Genomic DNA, 6,475 nt, shown 5'->3' with positions numbered 1-6,475 from the left:
CTTCCTTCCTATCTTCCTTCCTTCCTTCCTTCCTTCCCTCCCTCCCTCCCTCCCTCCCTTCCCTTCCTCCCTCCCTCCCTCCCTGCCTTTCTTCCATGTGGTTGCCTCCATGGACAGGTTAGGAAGACCTTATCTTTGCATCCCAAAGAGAAACAAAGCAAGTTAAAACTGGAGTTTCACTACAGCCTTGCAACTTCCATTCCAAGGTATGGAGGGGGAGTTTCAGAACATCCCCCCCTGTTCACTGGAGGGGAACCCTGTGGTCCCTGCAGGGCGCACAGGTGGGTCCTCCCTTCTCAGTCACTGAGTGGCAACCTCTAACTCTCAAAGACACTCCCCGGGGCTCAGGCCATCCCCAGTGTCTACAGGCAGAAGTCAAGGGTTGGTTGGCAGCTTCTGCAGAGAGCATGAAGTCATGTTTGAGAGCGAATGGAGGGCACAGAAAACCCTATCCCTGGCTTCTGTCCATGGTGTCTAGAAATATCTGTCTTGCTGCAGTTGCAACTACTCATGTGATGGGGGCTCCTGAGAGGAGACAGTGCCTTGTGGGGCAAACGCTATGACTGCGACCGTCTCAGTGTGTCTGAGGGAAGAGGCCCAGGTCTCAGGATCTTTCCCCCTAGCCTTGGTGGAACCATCCAGAGGGTCCCGCCACCCCTGCCCCCAAGGCCATGGCTAGCTGATGACACTCCTTCCGTGGCATTGGAGAGGCCTCTTGAGTGAATCTTTCCAGGACCTGCGAAGTCAGTCCAGGGTGACAGGGGTGGCTGCTGTCCACCAGGTCAGAGAAGAAGCTGGTTGTGTTAACAGCAGTCTTCTCGTTGATCATTTCAGAGTCCTCTCCCCCAACCTGGCCCCTGCTAAAAAGAGACAGCAGAGAGTAGAATATTGTTAACTTCCCTACAGTCAGTTGACAATTTGTCAGAGACAAGGGCTTTACAAACCACTTAAATATCAGCCCCCTACCCTGCAAAAGAGCAGCCGATGGCCTCTGAAGGCAGATAGCATTTTGCACATTAGTGGACATATTCACAGTTTTAAGCCCTGTAACCACATAGGTGATGCTGCTGGCAGAGTATTCCCTGCTTGCTGTGCTCACTCTCTCCCAAAGAAATTTTCTTGCCTGTGAAAAACAGGCTGTGATTAAGGTATTAAGATGACTTAGTCAGTGACTGATGAGACTGAGTGCCCATCTTGCTTCCATCACTCCTTCCACAGACATTAATTCTGATCTTGGCTGTTACTGACCCAGAACAGGGAAATCGCCTTCTCTGCTGCCTTTCCCACAGAGCCTCATCAATCCTGCACTGAGATCTTCACTGCTGAGGGATCTTGTTCCCATGGAATGTGGGCTGAGCATTTCTCAAAGGACACTGTGTAGGCCGGGCCCGGTGGCTCACACCTGTAACCCCAGCACATTGGGAGACCGAGGCGGGTGGATCACCTGAGGTCAGGAGTTCAAGACCAGCCTAGCCAACATGGTGAAACCCTGTATCTACAGAAAATACAAAAGTAGCCGAGTGTGGTGACACATACCTGTAATCCCAGCTACTTGGGAGGCTGAGGCGGGAGAATCGATTGAACCTGGGAGGTAGAAGTTGCAGTGAGCCGAGATGGTGCCACTGCACTCCAGCCCAGGCAACAGAGTGAAACTCCATCTCAAAAGAAAAGAAAAAAAGGACACTGTGTGCCGTGGAACTCTAGCTCTGGGGAATGTTCATGGACAGATGGAAAAATACAGTGATTTGGGACATGCTGGGTCAAGCTGGCCTTCTCAGCACAGGATGACTCAGGGTCCTTAGCTGTGTACAAATGTATGTGTATCTTCCAAAGAGGGAGGACATACACGATGGCACTCCTCAAATTACTTAACTAAGGAGGCCTTGTGTGGAGAACACCCGTGGCACTCATGTCCTCAGGAAGATATTTTGGGAAAAGCTGCCATAAAAGGAATGATTGAGTCTTTTCAATGTCCAGTAACAATGCAGCCTGAGCCACAAATGTGAGCCACATTTGTAATTTTAACTTCCCAGGCTGGGTGCAATGGCTCACGCCTGTAATTCCAACACTTTGGGAGGCCAAGGTGGGAGCATCACTTGAGTCCAGCCTGGACAAATGGTGAAACCCTGTCCCTACAAGAGAACACAAAAATTAGCTGGGTGTGGTGGAATGGCACAGCTGGGTGTGGTCTTAGCTACTCTGGAAGCTGAGCTGGGAGAGTTGCCTGAGCCCGGCAAGGCAGAGGCAGTGAGGCAGAAGTTGCTGTGAGCCATGATCGTACCACAGCACTTCCAGCCTGGGCAATGAAGCAAGACTGTGTCTCAAAAAAGAACAAAAACCAAGTGAAATTAATTTTAATAAGATATTTTATTGTGTATTACAATATATCATATGAAAGTAACTTTTCCTGCCACCTACCTCTTTTTACTTTTTTTTTTTTAATTGTGGCTGCTGGATGATTTAAAATGACTGAAGTGGGTCGCTGTAGGTGAGTTGGATGCATGTTGGAGCATGAGACCTGCTGTCCTAAAGCTTAGGACTTGGAGGAACTTTAGAAATACCAGAAATCATTGCTAGGAGAGAAGTGGCTGGCGCCGCAGGCCAGGAAAATGAAGAGGACTTGCTTACTCCCTAGGAAACAGGTCGGAGAGGCAGGAACTTGAACTTTTCATTTTATGCCCCTTTGCATTTGTTTTGCGTCATTAAACTAAATAAAATGAATTCAAACTAAACAAACACCAAAACAACAAATACAACAGAAGTTAGAAGAATTGAGGCAATGGGCATTTTCAGCATTTCATTTATGGGGAGAGGAAGGAAAGCGATCCATTTTCTCACTGCTGACTCAAGTGGCAGACACTCCATGAATTCCACCCATCTCTATATAAATTTACATAGATGCAAATATCATACTACCGCTATGCAGATTGGTCCCATCTCTTCAGAAGTAATGCCTTTGGTACCTACTTAAAAACAACACAATGTGGGGGTGGTCTGAGCCTTCCGTTTAGTTAATCATATCCGTCCCACACATTTTTGTATGTGGAGAGGAAGACAAGAGTGTGGAAGGCAGAGTTGGGTAAGTTTTCATTGGGTTGACGTTTTAACTGCGCTTGTGCCAGGGGACTGCTATAAACTGAAAAGATGTGGCAGAGCCGAGCTGGCAGATCTCCCCCTGCGTTGTTGGTGTATTGATTGTTGAGGCACACGTGGCAGAGGTTTGCATCGTACCCACATCACTGGGCACCAGGATCCTGGCAATAAAGAAAGCAGGTTCCTGATCACAAGAATGGGAACATCGCGGCAAGAAGCCCTCTCTTACAAAGCTTAAAAGAAGTCTGGTTTTGTTTTCTGTTCTTTATTTTGTATTTTTGGCATTTATGGGGGAACGAAATGGAAAGACGGGTTAACTGAGGGTGTGTGCGGCTGAGGGTGGAAGTCATTGTCCAGGGTGATTTAGGAATAGGAAGGTGGACGGAATCCTGGTGTGGAAGGAAGTCATACATGATTGAGATGCTCTTTTCATCTCTAAACGATTTTCTCTTTCAGATGCGTAGACTTTAAGAGCAAGATCTTTAAGTTTTGGAAGAAACCAGACTTTTCCTATGGTGACCTTTTTATATGTAGAGAGGAAGACAAGAGTGTGGAAGGCAGAGTTGGGTAAGTTTGAATTCATTTTATTTAGTGTAATGATGCAGTACCTATAAAGAGGTGTCCAGTGTGATGTTCACCAAAGTCCTACACAGGGTGCTAAAGATGAGCCAGTCAGGGGCAGCCTGTTTTTCCCTTGACTACTGCCTATTTAGAATTATTATTATTATTATTATTATTATTATTATTTGAGACAGAGTCTTGCTTTGTCATCCAGGCTGGAGTGCAGTGGTGCGATCTCAGCTTACTGCAACCTCCATCTTCCAGGTTCAAGTGATTCTCCTGCCTCAACCTCGTAAGTAGCTGGGATTACAGGCACCCACCACCATGCCCAGCTAATTTTTGTATTTTTAGTGGAGATGGGGTTTCACCATGTTGGCCAGGCTGCTCTTGAACTCCTGACCTCAGGTGATCTGCCCACCTCAGCCTCCCAGACTGTTGGGATCACAGGCATGAGACACCGCGCCCAGCCTAGAATTATTTTTAAAAGATTTGCTGGCAACATGATGTTTTCAAAGAACAGTAAGGGGGGTGCTTCAGTCCAACAGTTAGCCAAATGCTTTTAGGTGTGAGGTTGTCTGTCTTTTGCAAGCCTGGTAATGAGACAGACATTCCCAGCTAAGCTGAGCCTGCAATCCTGGAGGCTGCCCTTGTTTCTATCTCTAAAACCACGTGTATTAATCAGGGTTCTCCTAAGATACAGAACTAAGAGGATGCTTAGTTTGTATATAGAGAAAGTGGGTTTGTTCATAGAGAAAGAGATTTATTTCAAGGAATTGGCTCACATGATGATGGAGCTGGCATATCCAGAATCTGCAGGAAGGGCCGTCAGGCTGGAGACCCAGGAGAGAGCCAAGGCTGCAGCTCAAGGCTGAGGGCTGTCTGCTGCAGAATTCCTTCTTGCTTGAGGGAAGTCAGTCTCCTTGTTCCGTTCAGGCCTTCAACAAATTGGATGAGGCCCCCCGGCATTAGGTAGGGCTTTACTCAAAGTCCACCGATTTCAATGTCAGTGTCATCCGAAAACAGCCTCATAGAGAGACCTAGCATAATGTCTGATCACCTATCAGGGCGCCCTGTGGCCCAGCCAAGTTGACACATAAAATTGGCCATCACATGTTATGTCCTGGTATATCACAGAAGAGGCTCTTCAAACAGAATTGTATTTAATCCCTTCCAGTTTGAGGAAATGGAAATTGAGCATGTTGAAGCCACTTGTCTAAGGGCCCTCAGCTTGGCCCTCCCCAGCCCAGTGTGTCTCTACGTTGGGAGGTCACCTCCACTCACCAGGTCCCCGATAAGTGGGAGAGCCTGTGTGTGCAAGAGGCTTGCCAGTCTTGCTTCCGAGGAGGGCTCAGGTTCTACAACAGAAGGAAACTACGGGGAGGGTCCTGCTGCTTTTCAGGAAGCATAATATCAATGAAACACACTTTTCCAATTGTTAGTGTTTTTCAACCTTAAGTTTTCTTTTCTTTTTTTTTTTGAGACAGTCTCGCTCTGTCACCCAGGCTGGAGTGCAGGGACCTGATCCCAGCTCACTGCAACCTCCGACTCTTGGGTTGAAAAGATTCTCCTGCCTCAGCCTCCTGAGTAGCTGGGATTGCAGGCACATGCTGACACACTCAACTAATTTTTGTAGTTTTTAGTAGAAACAGGGTTTCACCATATTGGCCAGGCTGGTCTCAAAATCCTGACCTTAGGTGATCTGCCTGCCTTGGCCTCCCATAATGCTGGGATGGCAGACATGAGTCACTGTGCCCAGATCGATCTTAAGTTTTCTTAAAGCATTGGCATCTGCCTCTGCTTTCCTGCTAGTGGGTGCTAACAGGCCATGCAGCCATCCCACAGAAGCAAGCCCCCGCCACAGCAGCACATTAAACCATTAAGCCTATTCCTCTGGAGTTGTCTGAATCCTGACCCAACCGCCTCTTGGCCACATGACCTTGGGCAAGGTGCATAGCCTTGCTGTGGCTCCCTCTCTTCATCCACAAGAGTCACCCCTTCCAGAGGGCTGTGGGGAAGAGACAAGACCCTACTCCACATGGACCCAGCTCAGCCGTGGAGCCACTCCGGGTCCAAAAATTTGCCTTGCTTTCTGGCCGGAGGGCCCAGCACTGGCTTATGTTGGGAGCCAGTTGGTGAGAAACACCTGCAGTGGTGGCTCCTTCTGATCCTTCATGCTGTGGGCAGGTATGGCCTCACAGCTCCCTGCTCATACCCATACCTCTATCTGCCTGCCTCCCGCCCTTGGCATTCCATTTCTACTGAGGTGCCAGACCCCACGGGAGATGCGAGGCATCCAGGCCTGGTGTTGAGGAGTGGGTCAGAAGGCTCACAGAGGCGGGATATTAAGGTGGATGTGCCACATAGGATCTGGGGGCTTAGAAGGACCTAGAGGACATTCCCTTCAGAGCTAGATAGGAAGTGCCCAGGAGGAGGGCTGCTGGCATCTCAGAGGGGTTTGGAGGAGGCTGTCCTCCATGGTTGGGGTTGACTCGGAGAGGCTCCAGTAGAACTGGCTCCCTTGTAGGAGTGGAACCAAGGGCACATTACCAGCAGAGACAGAGTGCAGGTGCTCCCAGGGGTGGCACCGAGGCCTCAGTACAAACAGAGAGAGCTGGCCCTTGGGGATCTGTGCTGATAACCATGAGGCTGTAATGATTTTCTTAGGGGTGAGAGAGATGAAACAGCCAATCAGAGTGTTACTTGCTTTCTAGGATAAAAAATTGTGGGGGCCGCGCGCGGTGGCTCATGCCTGTAATCCCAGCACTTCAAGAGGCCAAGGCGGGTGGATCACGTGAGGTCAGGAGTTTGAGACCAGCCTGGC

Source organism: Theropithecus gelada, chromosome 12 (genome assembly GCF_003255815.1).
Source record: "Theropithecus gelada isolate Dixy chromosome 12, Tgel_1.0, whole genome shotgun sequence".
In the NCBI taxonomy this organism is placed as follows: domain Eukaryota; kingdom Metazoa; phylum Chordata; class Mammalia; order Primates; family Cercopithecidae; genus Theropithecus; species Theropithecus gelada.
The sequence above is the reverse complement of the archived record's forward strand: the minus strand, read 5'-3'. Positions refer to the sequence as shown.